Source organism: Periplaneta americana, chromosome 5 (genome assembly GCF_040183065.1).
Source record: "Periplaneta americana isolate PAMFEO1 chromosome 5, P.americana_PAMFEO1_priV1, whole genome shotgun sequence".
NCBI lineage: Eukaryota > Metazoa > Arthropoda > Insecta > Blattodea > Blattidae > Periplaneta > Periplaneta americana.
In genome coordinates, this window is record NC_091121.1 from 88298899 (window position 1) to 88319207 (window position 20309).

The window sequence follows — 20309 nt, forward strand, 5'->3', positions numbered from 1 at the left end:
GTTGCATTTATAATAGTAAAAGGCCGACGGCATTTACCTGAGCAAACCTGCTTCCAGGCGAATGCTCCGTAATATTAATTTAATTGTCTCTTTGCGTATGTGTGCATGTAATTTCCATTTCGGTACATTTATATTGTTGACAATTATAATAATATGGGTAATTATACTGTATGTAATGTAATTATGTCACTCTTTTTAATTTTAATTGGTTAGAACTTCAGATATGTGAACAGAAAACTTTTATATTTACAGATTTTACATTTAAATTTTATTAATTGTCATATATTCGTTTATTACGAATCAGCTTGTAGTACGCCAATTAACCTATGAAATAAAAATATGATTGAACATTCGAGACCTTTGTGACTGACTGAAATGAATACTATACAGACTATTTTTAATCCGTTCCTGCTTTTTATTTAAATTCATAAAATACGCTGTTTGATAGTTAATTTGTTTTTATTGCTATACTCTTCCCTTTATAATTCTTATTTTGATGTCCTCAAAAAACATAATAATTGTAGTCTGATTTTTACCGTATGTCTTATACGGACCAGTGAATCATAAACAAATATAATAACACAAGCCTGAGATCTTTCTGAATAAAGAGTGAATAAATGAGTCTTGGATAGAAGTAACGTTGGATGGAACATTATTAAAATATTTACTGTACATTAGAAAAACTGGTCATATCTATAAGCCGTAATTAGGGAGCTCCATTTAAAATAAAATTAGACATAAAATGGCGCTGCTCTGAGAAATAGCCGTGTTTCTTATGTTTTGGTACCATAGCACCAAATCATTAAATCTTCTGAAGATCTTTACGAGTCAGCTAGCTTCATAACAATACAGAACTTAATCGCTTTTGTGCCATAAAATATTTTATAGAACGTTATTTTCTCAATTCCAGGATGTTAATGACGCCGAAAACGACTGTGTGAGTTATAAAAGCGATATAGATAAACATTACTCATTTTCTTGAATTCTTAGGACTGTTTTTAATTTTAGACAAGTACAATAACATCGAGAACAATATCAAAGTATAAATCAGTGGAATGCCACACAATAATAATAATACTAAACTGCCCCCCATTGAGGGTAGCCCTTACGGACTCAGTATATCCTCAAAAAAATTATTATACATATGTAAACATAGGTATTAAATTTATAAAAAAAGGGGGGAAACAAAGAAAAGGGCGTGAAACATTACAATTGCTATTAATGTGCCACCATGTGATTAATTAAGATCTGGCAGGATTTTTTTAACACAATTATCACAATGTCATCCCTCAAAGATGTTGGCAGAACAAATTTCCGTCGAAATTATTCGAAAAAAGCTGGTATAGTCCCTCGAGCACCTATGAGCAAGCCGAATACCTCAACGTGAATTAAGGCATATTTCAGCTTGAAATAGTTGACTGTAGGCTCATAGATCGACTTCTTCTCAAGGTGGACCTCAGCTGACTGATAACATCCTACTTCAAAACGTATCGTGGGGTCCACAATGATGCCCTGTTTAGTGTCAGCATTGTACAACTACGGTAAAATATCTACTCGTCTCGCTGACCCATTTTCAGCTAGACAGGAGATTTCTTCTTCTACTATCCAGCTCTTAGTTTGTGGGTGGATGCCGTTATTGAGTTCCCACGTTGGACGCCATTTGAGGGTGAGTGGTTATTGTGACCACACGTTGGGCGCCATTTGAGGGTGGGTGCGTCTCGATGTGGCGTGAGATTCACTCAGGGTAGCCGAGGTACTGTTGTGGTATAGGGTGATGTCGGAAATAATACCAAGCCGGCTACTTAAATAAAAGGCAGCGTAAACTTCAAAACTATAAGTTTATTGTAGTATCCACTTGGTAAACCCTAGAATATGTATTTCCGGCTGACTTATAATTCAATCGTTGGTCGCACTTCTGTATCGACTCTATGGCGGCTCTGAATAAGCTCTATCCGATACTACAAATTCAATATTCTGTCCAGTACACTATGACACGAAGCGAAATAGTAGTCCTGTCGACGCCAAACGAAGTAGTTATTCTGCCCTGTATGTAGGGCCGCCGACACGAAGTAAAGTTGTTTTGATGATCTCCGCTCCGAAGCGGAATGGTAGTCCTGTCGACACCAAACGAAGTAGTTATTCTGCCCTGTATGTAGGGCTGCCGACACGATGTAAAGTAGTTTTGATGATCTCCGCTCCGCGGCGGAATAGTAGTCCTGTCGACACCAAACGAAGTAGTTATTCTGCCCTGTATGTAGGGCCGCCGACACGAAGTAAAGTTGTTTTGATGATCTCCGCTCCGAAGCGGAATAGTAGTCCTGTCTTTATGATCTCCGCTCCCCGTCACCCTTATTTATAAAAACCTATCCTACGCTAAAACTAACTATCCTATTGGTTAAAAACTACGTCACTAACTGGCCTAAAATCTATTCCCTATTGGTCCAAAGTGACCTCATAAGCTGGACCAAGATCTCTTCTTATTGGGCGCGAAATATGTCATCTCTAAATTTAAACTTTGGATTTCCCATAACATCTAATTAGTTTGTATATCTCACAAGAATACCCGTTCTTTGGAAAACCCAAGCTTGGCAGTATCTTTCCCACGGGTCCAGTCTAACTCCGGCTTTAGAATTTTATGCTTCATCGAGTCTCTATACGAAAACCCCGCTCAAGGTGGCCCTAAATCTGTCCGATGCTGACAAGTGACGAAACACCTGTGTGAGGAAGCTAATTCTAACGAAGTCGTCAGAACATCCCCGCGAATACATGTAATAGAAATATGGAGATATCACTTCGCTAATAAATCGGTCTCTCCCTCTCCTAATTACTGCTTCAAAATGCCCATCTACATAACCATTGGAAATTCCCGAAAGAGTTTCCAATGTTATGAGATGTCCCCGCTTTCTGCCTATAACTAGCCTCATAGTTCCCCCACGCGATATCAGCCGGTAACACATTATTTACAATACAGTGAGATTATAATGTCACTACAAACAATTACAATAAATATTACATATATCTTCACAAGCCTTTCTATGTACACAACTCTCACACAATAAGCACAACAATGTACAATTTATATCCACATTTACATATGTACAATACCATTCATTCACATATTTACATTTATTTATTAATTGATCAGTTACACACTCTGCGTGCTTGGTTGTACCAGCCGCCCTGTACAGGTTCACCTAGCTGTACGCGTGAGTCTAACCATCCTACTCTTTCTCATTCCTGCCTCCTAGCCTCTCCTGTTTGAAAGGCCGCAAGAGTTGCTTGTGGTACCTACCAACAGGTTTACTTTTTCCCCTTTCTACCAATTCGAAAGTATGGTCTCCATATCTACTTTTAATTTCGTAGGGCCCTTTGTACAGTAGCTCCATGCGTGAGTAACGTCCTCTGAGGGCGGAAGATAACTTCACGTCCCTTAGCAATACCAGATCGCCGGGTGTGGGCTCCCATTTGTGGCGATATCTTTTAACTTTACCGAGTCTATACTCAGCCTTTTTCCTGATTCGGTCGAAAGCTAGTTTACACAGTAGTTCATCACTAGGAGGCTCACCCTCCTGTATTGCCTGCGGCAAACTCTCTATCATGGGATCGGGATCGATCCCTAACATAAGTTTGATCGGAGCTATTCCGGTCGTTGGATTGATAGAGTGGTTCATGACTCTCTCAATCACCTCACATTGCCTAAACCAGTCCTTATGGTTTCGGTGACACAGAATACGGAGGTACAATGATATATCCCTAAGCGCTCTTTCGCAGGGATTACCGCTGGGAAAGTATGCGGAGCAATTGTATAGTTTCACGCCCGCATCTTCCAGCCTTTTGCAAAACACTTTCGATTTATGTACCGACACATTGTCACTGAGCACCGCTGTTACCGGACCGTAAGTCGGTATGTAATCTCTAACCAGCTTGTCAGCACACAACTTACTAGAGATCTTTCTTAAAGGGTAAATCTTTACAAATTTTGTGAAGACATCGTACGTAACAAATATGTACCTGTGTCCGAAGGACGATGTGGGCATTGGACCGTGTTCGTCCACTGCTACAAGTTCATTCTTTTTACCCCTGATAATGACCTGTGGTACATTGTCATACCTTACATTTAGAGGTTTCGCCCTCTGGCAGACCTCGCAACGAGATATTACCCTTCTAACCTTCTTGGACAGTTGCTTAATATAAAATGATTCTGACATAGTTAAAATGATCCTATCACTCCCAGAGTGACACATAGATAGGTGAAAGTTGTTTATAAGTTCACTCTCCATACTCGCAGGTATGTATATCTTCCACTTCTGGATATCCCTACCATGCAATTTATACAAGATACCAGAGCGCAATCCATACACTTCGTCTTTCACCTGTGAGATTTCTCTAGCTTTGTCCATTAAGGCCCTTATCGTGGAATCCTCCTGCTGCAAATCTGCAATTTTCCGAAATTTTCCCGTCAGAGCTCCATTCCTCGTGGAATCAATTTTCATCACGGCAATTTCGTACGCGGGGGCGGTGATAGTTTCCGGTAGCCCCGATTTGGAATTCAAACGAGAGAGACAATCACCAAAGATATTGTCTGCCCCCGGAATATGTCTAATCGTCACATCATGAGCCAAAATTTCGTGCACATATCTAGATATTCTAGAGTTCGTCAATTTGCATCTACTCAGAAACGCTAGGCTTACATGGTCAGTAAATATGATGATCTGCCTATTAAAGATATACTGACGGAACTTCTGTAGTGCGAAGTACACAGCAGAAATCTCAAGTTCCGTGATTGATGCGTTGCTTTCGGTACGCGACAGTCCCCTAGAAGCTGTGGCAATCACATGTCGCTTATTATCTACATCGGTCTGACATAGAATTGCTCCATATCCATATGAAGACGCATCAGTATAAATCTGAAAAGGTAGGCTGTCGTTAGGCCTTTCCAACAGAATTGAGTCGGCGAAAAGCAGTTTCGTTCGATCGAATGCTTCCTGCTCTGCCGACCCCCACCTGAAGGGTGTATCCTTCTTCAACAATGCTCTGAGTGGGGCTACATGCTTAGCATAATTGACGAGAAACCGATTCTGGTATTGTAGGATACCTAGATATCTACGAACCTGTTTCCGGTTCCGCGGCGGCGGGATCCTCGAAATGCTCTGAATTCTCTCTTGGTCCGGTCTAATTCCGTCAGACGAAATTACGTAACCCAGGAAAACTGTCTCAACTTTAAAAAATGCTGTTTTCCCCAGCTTGACTGTCATACCAGCCTCTCTCAATTTAGTAAGTACAAAATCAATATCCCTAATATGCCTATCAACATTATTGCCATATATAAGAAAATCGTCAATGTACTGTGCCAGAAAACCTTTCGTCGAATCACCAAAAATTATGTCAAGTGCCCTTAGTAGCGCAGATCCAGAACTCGCGATGCCGAATGGGCATCGGGTATACTGATAAACTTTCCCGTTATGTAGGAACGCTGTGAATTTTCTCGAGTCCTCGTCAAGCGGAATCTGCCAATACGAACTGGTCAAGTCCAAACTAGTGAATATAGAACAGTCACTGATACGGCCTAACAAAGTGTCCACTGACTCCGTCCTGAAATTATCTTTAACTGAAAACGAGTTAACGTGTCGGGCATCGATCGTTACTCTTAAGCTTCCATTGGGCTTCCTAACCCAGCACAATGCATTTACGTAAGGCGAGTCCGATACTTCTATAACTCTGTCTTTTAACATATCATTTATGACTTCGTCTGCCTGATCCCTTAAAGATAGGGGGATGGGTCTACATTTATGCCGAAATTCCTCCATTCCTACCACCTTAATTTTGTGTGTATACACTCTACACAGACCCGGCGCGTCTGAAAAGACATTTAAATGGCTACCTACAACATCCATTAGGCGTTTTCTTTCACACTCACTCAGGCCGTGTGCCTGGTTAACTTTATCTCTCACTATTTCGAAAGTACCTGTCTTCCTATTGTTATACGCGTCTACCTGTCTAAGATCGCCCGGCGAAATCTCATTACAATATCTGGCCCTACCGCTAACGAGATTACGTCCTAATTGTCTCGCCTGGACTAATTCGCCGATACACAACTCGCATTCTCCGCAGCCTACTTGACACACTCCCCTAGTTACCTCGTTACCTTCCCAAGGATTAACCTCTATAATTACATTCTTACAAATTTTGAGGTGCTCTACAAAAAATAACTCTTCCTGTAATTCTATCTCTCCCGCGGTTCTCTCATCTAACTCAGCTCGAGCGTTATTGCTACTGAATGGGACATGGCCTACACTGCCGTTACCTGCCGTGACCCCTAGTCTGTTTTCCCTGAAATCTAATAGCGCGTGCCATTCATAGAAGCTTTCTACTCCAATAATGATGTCGGTAGTCAACCTTTGTATCACAAGAAAAATAGCATTTAATTTCACTTCTCCGCACTCTAACTCGAACCATACTTGATATTTTACCTTTTCCTTCTTCTTGCTTAGGGCGCCTGCACAGTACAGTGAACATATGGGTAACGTTTGCAGTTTTATTCCTGAATCCCTAACCTTTTGAAAAAATTCCAAGCTGCATACATTATTTGTGGAGCCCGAGTCCAACAACACACAACACTTTATCCCAAATATTTTAGCATCTATATAAGGCAATACATAAGTCCCATTATTTTCTAACTCTGGGTTAGTAATCTCGCTCTGTCTCTTCACGCTTACCGCGTTGGTGGATTCTTTTGACAGTGGCTTACTGCACTTAGCTACAGAAATCTCCGAACCCTTGAGACTTCTGTCTAGCAGTTTCCCGAGTGCGATGCAGTCGGTTCCACTGCTACCTCGTCTCTATTTCTACAATTTATAGGCTCCCGGCCCATATTCATTCTGACCGGACTTTGCTGACGTCCGTTCATGTCTCTATTCCTGCTTTGTCCCACGTTACACTGTGTAGGTGGCCTATTGCACCCTTGTGAGGCCATTTCTTGTAGGACGTCTCGCCTATCTCTCTCCTGCTCCTGTCTCCTCCAATCACCTCGATTTTGCGGTCCCCTGCTAAAATTAGGCTGCCAGAATCCCTGTCTGTAATTTCTGTTCCTAAGCCAGTGTGGTTGGGTTCTAAGCCTATTATTTCCATTTTCTTGTCTTCCCGTGTACCATCGTATGTGGTTAACCCTACGCACGGGACCAACACCTCCTCGATCGTTCCTCATCCTGTTATGACTACTCTGGTTATTCCTACTATTATTGTAAGGACCCCCAAAGGACGGGTCAATCCTTCTCTCCCTGTTGGGACTTTTCCCTCCGTTATGGCCATTATGGTACCGACTATGTGCATTGTTGGGGCTCCTGTCACCACCCCAGTTACTCTGACTTTGGGCTCCTGTCCTCGGGGATGAAAAGGCCGTACTTGCCCCCTTCCCCGCTTTCTGGTCGGTGGGGCTTGAACCCATTCCTTTGCCATGTTCATAATCTGCCTGTCCACTACATTCGTAGTGCGTGGCGTCCGAACCATCCAGCGCAGTCAATAAATCTATTGTTTCCCCGAAGTCTCGGGGCCCTGCTACGATCAGATTATATCTTATGTTCTCGGGATACTGCGAAATCACAGTTTGGATCAGCTCTGAATCCGGTATTGGCGGATTGAGGCTTTTCCCTTTCTTAACAATTTCAAGAAAATAGTCTATCATAGAGACGCCTCTTCCCGCGTCAAACCTGCTCTGATTAATTTCCTTCCTAATTCTTTGTTGTTGTCTTTGTCCCCAGTATCTCTCCGAAAATTTTTCTCTGAATTCCTCATAAGTGACATTATCCCCTAGGGCCACTAGCGCCCAGTTGAGTGGTCGGCTCTTTAGGCTCTTTCGTACGACAGTCATTTTTAAGTCATCCGGCACCCCTCTTACCCTAAAGTACGTTTCTAGCTCACTTATGTAGTTATGTGGGTTTGAAAATTCAACCTCATCAAAAATAGGGTAACCAATCTCATTCAAAATGTGAGTGGGGTACTGGGGACGGCCTAAATATGCCTTGTCGTTTACATTTATCAACTCACTACGCACATCATCCCGTGAGGTCTGACATTCCTCACCAACACTATTGTTAACATGTCTTACATTTATGTTGCTACCTGATGCCGGGCTCTCGCTTGTGCCCTCTTGTCTAGAAACTGCACGGTCCGAGCTGCTATGTCCGCTTAAATTTGCGGGACTACCCCCATTTAGTACGTCGTTTATTGAGTTTAGTTTACTTCTTAATTCTTCCAAACATTCGTTATCCGCCCTTTCTTTATTCTTTATGGCTCGCTTGAGACCGTCCACTTCCTGATCCATCTCACCTATTTTCTCTTCCACCGAATTCTGAATTTCTCGAACCTTCTCCACTATCGTTTCCTCAACAGCTGATTTTAGATCGCTATTCTCTCTAGTAGCGCTATCTCTAACCCTAACTTCTAAATCCTTCATACTTTCTGACATCCTATCCATAGCTATCTTCAATTGGTTCTCCATTCCGATCCCATTCTCGGCTAATTTCCCCTCTAGCTTCTCTATTTTGTCTTCCATCTTGTTTCCTCTTTCCGCTAATTTTGCAATCTGATCTCTAATCTCTCTCGAACTTTCCCCCAATCTATTTTCCATTTGTTTTATCTGCTCTCTACTTTCCCTCAGAATCTGCTCTCTACTTTCCCTTGAGTTATTCTCTAATTTAGTTTCCATTTGTTTTATTTGTTCTCTACTTTCCCTTGAATTGTTGTCTAATTTATTCTCCATTTGCTTTATTTGTTCTTTACTTTCCCTCAGAATCTGCTCTCTACTTTCCCTTGAGTTATTTTCCATGAATTGTCTCATCTGCTCCCATAACTGTTCTAGCGTCATTTCCCCTTTGCCACTGTCTCTACTCTGTTGCTTTTCCACCGTTCGATCTCCCTCTATTTCTTGTCCTGCGTTATTCTCGACCTCCTCCCTAATTTCCATAATTTCCTCGTCCTTCCTTTGCTCCATGGTTCCCTTGTTTCTATTTCCTCGTCTTTCTCGTATTTTCCTAACTACCTTACTCCTATGGCTACGTAGTATCATCTATATGCTACTCTGTCATCTATCCGACGCTCGCTTTCCCAATAATAATCTAACTAGGCCTGTATTTGCCCTCTGCTCACTTCCAACAAATTACGCAATACACTTATTTCACTCTTTCCCCCAAAATATCACACACAAAAAAAAATACATATATATATATATATATATATATATATATATATATATATATATATATATATATATATATATACCCAAATTATCACACCAGAAATTGAAACATATACACTTTATAATTATTCCCCCAAAATATCATATACATATATACACATATTCATCTTCTATTCATACTTGCCACCGCCTCTCCGAGTCGCCTTCTCTGGTGGTCCCCGTGTTGTCTTCTCTAGTGTTGTCGTGATGTCGCGATGGCTTGGTTCTGTTCCCGCCTTCCAGCGTCGTTCCTCGGCTATGCAGGGCTGAAATGCTCCGTCCGGTCCTCCGCGTTGTTTGGTGCTGTGTTCGCACCCGGGGCCGGTCACTGGAACAGCTGTCTTCCTTCGAGCCCCACGTTGGAAAGCGCCATTTGAGGGTGGATTCGTTGTTGAGTTCCCACGTTGGGCGCCATTTGAGGGTGAGTGGTTATTGTGACCACACGTTGGGCGCCATTTGAGGGTGGGTGCGTCTCGATGTGGCGTGAGATTCACTCAGGGTAGCCGAGGTACTGTTGTGGTATAGGGTGATGTCGGGAATAATACCAAGCCGGCTACTTAAATAAAAGGCAGCGTAAACTTCAAAACTATAAGTTTATTGTAGTATCCACTTGGTAAACCCTAGAATATGTATTTCCGGCTGACTTATAATTCAATCGTTGGTCGCACTTCTGTATCGACTCTATGGCGGCTCTGAATAAGCTCTATCCGATACTACAAATTCAATATTCTGTCCAGTACACTATGACACGAAGCGAAATAGTAGTCCTGTCGACGCCAAACGAAGTAGTTATTCTGCCCTGTATGTAGGGCCGCCGACACGAAGTAAAGTTGTTTTGATGATCTCCGCTCCGAAGCGGAATGGTAGTCCTGTCGACACCAAACGAAGTAGTTATTCTGCCCTGTATGTAGGGCTGCCGACACGATGTAAAGTAGTTTTGATGATCTCCGCTCCGCGGCGGAATAGTAGTCCTGTCGACACCAAACGAAGTAGTTATTCTGCCCTGTATGTAGGGCCGCCGACACGAAGTAAAGTTGTTTTGATGATCTCCGCTCCGAAGCGGAATAGTAGTCCTGTCTTTATGATCTCCGCTCCCCGTCACCCTTATTTATAAAAACCTATCCTACGCTAAAACTAACTATCCTATTGGTTAAAAACTACGTCACTAACTGGCCTAAAATCTATTCCCTATTGGTCCAAAGTGACCTCATAAGCTGGACCAAGATCTCTTCTTATTGGGCGCGAAATATGTCATCTCTAAATTTAAACTTTGGATTTCCCATAACATCTAATTAGTTTGTATATCTCACAAGAATACCCGTTCTTTGGAAAACCCAAGCTTGGCAGTATCTTTCCCACGGGTCCAGTCTAACTCCGGCTTTAGAATTTTATGCTTCATCGAGTCTCTATACGAAAACCCCGCTCAAGGTGGCCCTAAATCTGTCCGATGCTGACAAGTGACGAAACACCTGTGTGAGGAAGCTAATTCTAACGAAGTCGTCAGAACATCCCCGCGAATACATGTAATAGAAATATGGAGATATCACTTCGCTAATAAATCGGTCTCTCCCTCTCCTAATTACTGCTTCAAGTTCTTAATGCGGCAGCAATTTTGGATCTTACAAGATGATGTCTAGAGTTCCTCAAGAGCAATCCCTGTTCACAGAATCCCAAGACATGTGCTAAAGTTCCAATCTCCGGGCAGCCATGTCTGCATCGGGTACCGTCGAGAGAGCTGCCGGGAACGGAAAGAAAGCTGCTAAATTTGCTGTCATTTTCAGGCTAGATATGCATTCACTAGTCGAAAGTCCTTTCTTGTTTGCAATCCAACTGTTGGCGGCTGTTACTTCGCTATACATCTCAACACCTTTTCCCCGTCCTGAAAGGGTCTTCCATGATTCATATTCACGACCTCGCAATTCTTCTCGAAAATTTCGAATTGTAGCTTTAGTAAAGTCTTCGGGAAAAGAAAGGCAGAGGGAATCACACGACGATTTGAGTTCGACATCTAACTTTCTCATCATGTTAACATGCGGATTATCTGGTAGAAATATTGGTGACTATTAATTATAAAATGAACTTGATATAAGCTATAGCTGTTGTGATAAATGTCTTGTAATAGGCATATTTATAATAGAAGCGTACCACTTGAGATTTGCTTTATGTACTAAGCCTTGTTATATTTTTATTATTTTTAATTTCACTGTTTTATTTCAATATTGATGTTTTTAATTTAATTATATAAATTCTTATCTTATAATAGAAATGTAATTACAGTATATACGAATATTGAGGTACATCAGAATAAATGGAATAATGAACGTACTTTAGGAATAGGAGAATTAAAAATAAATATGTGTGTATGATTTCATTTCCTAAGTTTTTCTTTATCGAAATGAACGATGAGTATATACGGTGGGATTTTCTTCTTCTTCTTCTTCTTCTTCTTCTTCTTCTGCACTTCACGGTATAGGCAAAATGCCTGTTCCGTCCTCACAGCATATCTCTCCATCTCTTCTTTGGTCGTCCCACGTCCCTCCTTCCAATCGGTCGGTATTGATACAGTAATTTTGGTAGTCTCGAATTGCTCATCCTATCTACGTGATATAACCAATTATTACGGTAGCTTTCAATTTGTTCGTTTATAGAAACTGTCTGCAATTCTGTTCTAATTTCTTCATTTTTAACTTTGTCCATTAGTGTGCAACCTTTGGTTCTCCTTAGAAAATACATTTCTGCACTTTGAATTTTTCTTTTTGTACTGTTCGAACTTACCCGGACTTCACTTCCATATAATAACGTTGGGACTGCCATTGTTTTGTAAAATTTCATTCTAGTTTCTTTTCTTGTTTTATTTCTTAATGTCTTATGGATGGTGCTGCATATCATCTTAAATCTTGACAATTTAGTGTCTATATCTTTTAAATTTCCTGAGTAGACACTCATTTCGCAACCTAAATATTTATAATTGGACACCTGCTCCAAGGGTTGTTCATCAATTATAATTTTTGATCTTATTTGCATTTTTCCCAGGAAGGCCATTATTTTAGTCTTACTTTTCGAGATTTTAAAGTTATAGTTCTTCGCTATCTGATTTAATATATGGAGAGAGTATTGTAAGTCATTTTCGGTTTTCTGTATTAAAACCACGTCATCTGCATGTACTAAAATATTTATTTTTCTTTCTCTGTTTATTTTTATGCCTGGATTAATAATGAGTTTCCAATTTTGAATAATGTCATTCATATAAATATTAAAAAGGGTTGGCGACATGCTACACCCTTGTCTAACTCCTTTATTTACTATTATTTCTTCTGTTCTGTCATCCGCTGTGTTAATGATTATTTTAGAATTTATATACATATTTTTCACTACATCTATTAAGTGTTGAGGGTATCCTTGTTCTTTCATTATAAACCATAACTTTTTTCTGCTTACTCGATCGAAAGCCTTTTCAAAGTCTATAAATGCGACATGAGTTTCGAGATTAAATTCCTTTCTCTTCTCAAACATCTGTTGCATGATAAACACATTATCAATTGTGGAACGTCCGGGTCTGAAACCATTTTGTTCCTCCTCCATAAGAACTTCTGTTATTATTCTTAGCCTTTTATTTACTATTCTTGTATAGATCTTGTATATTGCATTTAAAAGGCTGATTCCTCTATAATTTCTGCAGTCTTCACGGTTTCCTTTCTTAAATAGCGATATAACTTCTGCTATTTTCCATGATTCAGGAAACATTCTAGTTCTCCAACAGTTATTAATTAGCTGCAGTAGTCTTCCATGCAAAGCGTTTCCTCCATATTTTAATAGCTCCATATTGATACCATCCGGGCCTGTTGCTTTTCTGTTTTTAGTGTGTTCTATAGCTTCTTTAAGTTCTTCAAACGTAATCCCATCAATCTCTTGCATTTCCGTCTTCTCATTATTTATGTCAGTTTCACTTTCAGTTTCTTCCAATCACAATTCCTTATAGTGTTTTATCCATCTATCTTTACCTATTATATTTAATCTCGCTACATCTTTTTCGGTTTTATTCAATTGTTTGATTACTTTGTATGCGAAATCTTGCCTGCATGTATATCGTCTTCTATTTCGCTTATAAATTTTTCCCAAGAATTTTGATGAGCATTTCTAACTATTGTCTTTGCCTGGTTTCGTTTCTCCTTGTAAATCTGTTTAGATTCTTCGTTCTTTTGTTGCAGCCATTGTTTATAGGCTTTTTGTTTCTCTTTAATTGCATTCTCTATTTCTGGATTCCAAATTCTCAGGCCTTTCTTACTTCTGAATTTATTCTTTCTACCTATAGCTTCTTGTGCTACTTTTTCTATACAGTTCTTGATATTTTGCCATTCTTCTTCGATATTTTGTCCATTTTAGTTACTTAGTAGATATTGTTGTAATCTTTGGTGATATAAATTCCTTATGCTTTCATCTCTGAGTAGGTATACCTTAAAGACTTCTGTGTTATGGCTTCTTGGTTTACTTTTCATTTCTTTCCATTTCGAGTATAATACAAGTTTAGCCATTACTAAATAACGGTCTGAATTAATGTCGCAGCCTCTGTATACATGTACATCTATTACCGGTGATCTTAATTTGTCATTTATTATAACATAATCAATAATGGATTTCAAACCCGTAGCACTCCATGTATATTTATTAATGTCTAATTACCTAAAAAATGTATTAGTAATTTTAAAATTATTCATTCTTGCGAACTGTATAAGTTGTTGTCCATTCTTATTCAAACATTTCTCTCCATTTGGGCCCATTATTTTCGGGATTGGTGTGTTACCGATTCTTGCGTTGAAATCTCCACAGACCACCATGTAATCATTCTTATTTACCTTTTCAATTGTTTCTTGTAATTGTTCATAAAACTGTTCTGTTTCTTGTTTCTTGCCTTCCTCAGGAGCGTAAACGCCAATTATTGTTGAATGACCTATGTCTACTTTCAGTCTTACGGTAATTATTCTTTCATTTACATATTTATAATATTCTATACGTGTTTTCCATTCATTATCTGCTAGTATTGCTACTCCACATTTGGCTCTTATATTCTTATATTCTGTGATGGTCTATTTCAGACATCTCTTAGGTTTCTCAGGACTTAATCATCAAAGAAAAGTTGAAAGTGGACATTAAATTTAGTTATTTCAAATTAAAACTGTTATTTGAGACTTAATATGTACAACAGGAGTATCAGCCAGAGTTTTCATTTTAGAGATATGGGGAAGAATAGTTATAGACTTTCTATTAGTTGGTGTGATTGCTGTATCTGTCACTACTGCTGCAAATAAATTAAAAAAGAGAGGCGAAAGGGTATAGAATGAAAACACCCAAAAGTGAACAGTGTTGTAGTTAATTTTTTTGACTTCAAAATGACCTGGCCCTACACCTGCTGAAATCCATCCCAGAATGGTTGCACTTTATGGAGAGCCATGCTTAGGTAAATCAGATGTAGTGGATTGGTGAGAGCGTTTTCGTTTCGGCCGAACATCTCTATAGGACAATCCACGACAGGGCAAACGCTGAAGGCTATCACGTCAAGTTCAATTCAACGTGTTATTGCTCTTGTCCGAGAGAATAAGAGAATTACAATAAGCGAATTTAGTTCATTACAGAATTTCTATCAGGGAAATCTATATATATATATATATGATTCTCCGCTAATACCTGCAGTACAGCAGATTTTTGCGTGCTCTTCGTGCAATACTCTTCTGAAGAGAAAGCCAAACGTGTGAGAATCTGCCAAGAGAACCTCAGACAATATCAGGAGGAAGATAACAGGTGACGAGGTCTGTATCATCATTTTGAACACACTTCCCTCAGTCTAAAATGGAATGGAAACGCACCGGATCTGCTCTCCGTAAAACGTTCAAGCTGCAGGGAAATTCATAACAAAGGGAATTTTACTCGGTGGCAATGATAAGCTCATACTGGCGTTTCGCTGAAAAACGCTACAACACTCTCCTTACAGCCCAGACATAACTTATCTACATTGCGATTTTCATACATTTAGAGATTTAAAGGACAGCCTGAAGAGAAACATATTTCCATAAACGAAAATAAAACCATAATTATTCCATTCTCATTATCTTAAAAATGTAACAAACCTGCAACATCTCTATTAAGTATTACATTACATAACTCTAATTCTTGTATTATTCAGTGTAAATGTCCAATTATTAAAGAGTCCTCTGAAATTAAGTATTTAGGTATAATTTTCGACTATCATTTAAAATGGAACTAACACATTAATTACCTTTGCAATAACTTACGTAAAATAATATATTATTTTGTTTTATTGGGGAATTACTAGTTAATAAGTTTATTATGCACAATATACTTAACTTTATTTCAATCTGTAATTACGTATGGGATTATAGGATGGGGTAGCTTATTTAAATCCAATTTTAATCCACTTTATTTATTACAGAAGAAAATAATTAAAATATGTCTTCATAAACCTATTGATTTTCCATCTCAAAAATTGTTTTTAGACTTTAATGTTCTTAAAATAGGACAAATTTATTATATTGTGTTAATAAAATTCTTGCATTGTATCATAAAAATCGAAATAATTTTGAATTGCATCCTCATAGTTATGAAACAAAAGGTATGAATTCTTTAAGATTGTTAGAACCAAAATGCAACACTGCTACAGTATTTAATCATAGTAGTAACTTAGGCCAAGAATATGTATCAAATTTATATCTAAATATCCCAATCTTGACAATTCTAATAGTACTAGTATTAAATTTAAAAAGTTATGTATGGATTTTATAAAAATGGTAAAATTACATATTCTTATTGCGTAGTAGATAGACAAATTGTATTATATACTTCTTAATTTCAATCCGACCCTGAGCACAAGTTCTACTCTTTCAGGGGCGAGTTAAAGTTTTTCTGTTTATATTATATTTTATGTTATAATTAGTAGCAAAATGAATAAATAAATAAATAAATGAATAAATGAATGAATGAATAAATGAATAAATGGATAAATAAATAAATAAATAAATAAATAAATAAATAAATAAATAAATAAATAAATAAAGCAGTGAAAAATGCTGTTAAATTATTGGTTTACCTCCAGGCCAAAGGGACTCTAATGATGCTGCTAACCGTCACTTGCACAGTGGGTGCAATGTTTTAACAACCTTGGCGAGTCTTTAGCAGAAATTCTACTTTTTTGTTCTATTACCGATGGCAGAATTTAAATTAAACGACATAATATTAAATTAGGCCTACTGAAACAATACGTTTGCAGTTAAATATCCGTAGATAATTATATTACTACTGTGTTAATCTTGCACTGTATCATTAGTCTTCTTGTACAGATTATTACCACGCCCTTACCTGTAATTGAATATTACACTAAACAAACAATATAAGTAGGCCCTACTTGTTTTCTTTCATGATGGATACGAAAAAAAATATATATAAAATAATAATAATAATAATAATAATAATAATAATAATGATAATGAATATGAGGGGAAAAGGTTAACACCGATTAACTATATGTAGCTAATAAGTAGAAGAATATAACATTGTTTTTGTTTTTCGGTCACAGTCCGTCTCTGCACTGGCATGCATTGCATTACCTGAGGAGATACCCACTCCAAACATCTGCGACAGTGGGGTGAAGGTTGCGTTTCTCTTACGTCACATATCAGTGGCGTTTGGCAACCACTGCTCTATGTGGTGGAATACTTAAACGTGTACTTCTGAAAAATATAATAATGTCTTGAAATTTAATGTATCATAAATAACTTTCTGCATTTTAAACTAGAGACTTAAAGGAAGTATTTATCCACCATCATTGACCAGTGGTTAGAGCGCGTACTTTCCAAATAAATGGTTCCGTGTTCTATTTAACCATTATTGGGAGCGAAAATGTATGTTCCTACCACAATACTCTTAAGTTTGTTCTTGGTTCTATATTGTCCTGACTTGTAATGCTATAACTGCGTGTCGCGTTGACTACTAGACCAGGGAGATCCACAGTCTGTCTAGTGTCATACATTTTCATGTAAAGAAGAGTTAAGCTCTGACAGTCTTCTATACAATTTCATTTAATATGTCGTTTTGTGATCGCTTCTGCTAACGTATCATAGAAGATGGGCTTCGTAGGCAAGAATAATACACATTTCTGAATTTAAACTGCATTCTCTTAGGCAAACAAATGTTCGCGAGTATTGGAAAGAAAAGTAATGGCTTTCTTGAGAACGAGGTCTAAAATAAAAAATGCAAAGAATGGGATGCGAACTTACAAACGGAATGATATCTGAAGATACTGTATATTAGGTCTACTCTTTTATATCCACTTTTATTCATATTAATATAAACGCATTACCTGTTCACACGAAATTATAGAGAAGACTTTCTAGTCTATAAAACTCACAAATAGTAGATAAACGCAGTTCTTTTATCTTTAACATACTTACACTGAACTAGTTAAGGATTTTAACATGATTTGTGTGTGTAGAAAAATGTGTGTGTGCACACATGTATGTAATGTACCATACTTACTTACTTACAAATGGTTTTTAAGGAACCCGCAGGTTCATTGCCGCCCTCACATAAGCCTGCCATCGGTCCTTATCCTGTGAAAGATTAGTCAAGTTTCTATCATCATATCCCACCTCCCTCAAATCCATTTCAATATTATCCTCCCATCTACGTCTCGGCCTCTCCAAAAGTGTTTTTCCCCTCCGGCCTTCCAACTAACACTCTACATGCATTTCTGGATTCGCCCATACGTCCTAAATGCCGGCTCATCTCAAACGTCTGGATATGTAATGTAATATATTGTGTGTAATGTGAAGTAAGCTTGGATGTAATGAAATATAATTTGTGGGTGAGTGAGGTTTAGTGGATGGATAATGTGTGGGTAGATAAGAGGATGGACGGACAAACTGACCGATAAGTGATAATAGAATTTTTGCTTGACCATACTATAATACGCATCTGACGTAACTGTATCTTAGTGACATACACTAAAATATTACTGCTATTCATTGTTATTGCAACTATCGATTTACATTTAAGCATGTATGATATAGGTTAATATCGTACACGAAACATCTCGCAAGCCTTGAGAGCACCAGGCCAAAATGACAGGCCCAAGTTTTGAAAGTGACACTGATCGAAACGCTCAAACATTAACCCAAATTCAAATATTCCACTGGAAGGATGGCTACGTGTTTCTTTCAAGTATCCATTCTCTCTCTGTTTTGTTTCGTTAACTTTTTCTTTTTTTATTTTCACATCGGAGTAAATGTGTGTATGTTGAATTATAAATGAACACAAGGAGATGACTGATTTAAGACAAGAAGTATGCTGTGTCATTATCTTTAACATTTTATGGCAAATGTAAGACGTTTGAAAGACAATGTAAAAGCTTTTTCTTGTAGAGAATAGACGTCTTGAAATTGTGAATATTTTATGTACTATCTCCTATCAACACATTTTGTCTTAAAAGGGCAGACTAAAGTTATTACTAGTTTTACAATGTTGTCAAATGTCCTGGCTGGTATAGCAATATGATTTGATGGTCACATTAGACAAGTCATTACATGAAATTGTATTACCCAAGATTTAGAAATGTTCCTCTTATGATGTTTCTGTAGTATTACTGCTCTCTGCATTTCTGGTAATGTCATTTTTATTGGGTTCTTCTTGATGTTTCTCTGTGAAATTTTCATAACTTCCTTGGTGTAAAATACAAAGACGTAACTGCTGTATTTCTTTCCTCTGTTCTCTTGATTTCATACTTGAGAACCCGCTGTTTTATGATTCTTGGGTGCTTAGATTAGACGCTCTTTTGGTATATATGCTGCAGCCCGATTTAAAACCCCGCCGTGTCGAAGTTGAATCTATTCTGAACTAAAGTCTGTCTCGAAATGCTCCCGTTTCCTCCACCGTAAACATTACCATCACTGTCACCAGCGCCGTGTATGGAGTAAGCAATACAGCAAGGACAGTGTCTGTAGGCTGTAGTACAATAACGAAAATTGTGTAAGCGAACCAAAATAGAGGCCTATTTCGTTTTTAATGGCTGAACATTTTTGACCAAATTTATTAATGGCTTATGACATTTGTTTTTGTTTCATGTACATTGGATTTATGTTTCAAGATCGTTTCACCTTACATACTTATGTTTCTTTGTGGTGTAAATGCAACATCTATTATTAGGCACTCACTGTTATTGTCATTATTACTATTACTATTATTATTATTATTATTATTATTATTATTATTATTATTATTATTATTATGAGACGTAACTATTATTTTAATATAGCGTTGCTTTGAAATAATTAGTATTTTGTAACCTCTGCCAAATCCTAATCCTATTTCATTACAAATAATCAATACATCTAAAATCTTCTGGACGATTAACTCAGTATACGAGTATAAACTGTTTCCAGGACTAGTATTCAAAGGTACCGGTACGTACATCTACTAACATTGTTTCTATTGCTGGTCTATGCTTGATATAATGCATTTAATGAAACACTATTGTGAAATAATGATGAAAAATTAAGAGAATCCGTTTTCCTGAGTTCTGATACATTTGTTGTCTTATTTTTAAAGTTTGATATAATTCTACACTTCAAAAAATGACACTGACATGAGGAAAAATTCTGAAAAAATTCTGCAGGTTACATTTATGCCACAAATGCAAGTATATTGTACTATACTTCGGATATGTGCATATCGTCGTTGTTCCTGCATTAACTTCTATGTGCAAAATATGAAATTTTTCAGTACGAAGAAAAAAAACATTTATTCTTCTATGGCAGTAGTGCATAAGAGATTGTGAATTCTTACATTTTCGAAAGAAAAAAATATAATTACGTATAGAAGATTTCATTATTTGTTGTATCACTATTTAAGTTATTTACTAGAGCAAAAATCTGAAAATCGATAATTATGTCACATAGGAGTATTGCCGGAACAACGACGATATACTGTACATCTTATATTATAACCATGTTTGAAGTATGATATGGTATGCTATACACTCAGGATTCAGGAGGTTAAAAATGTATTGTGTAGA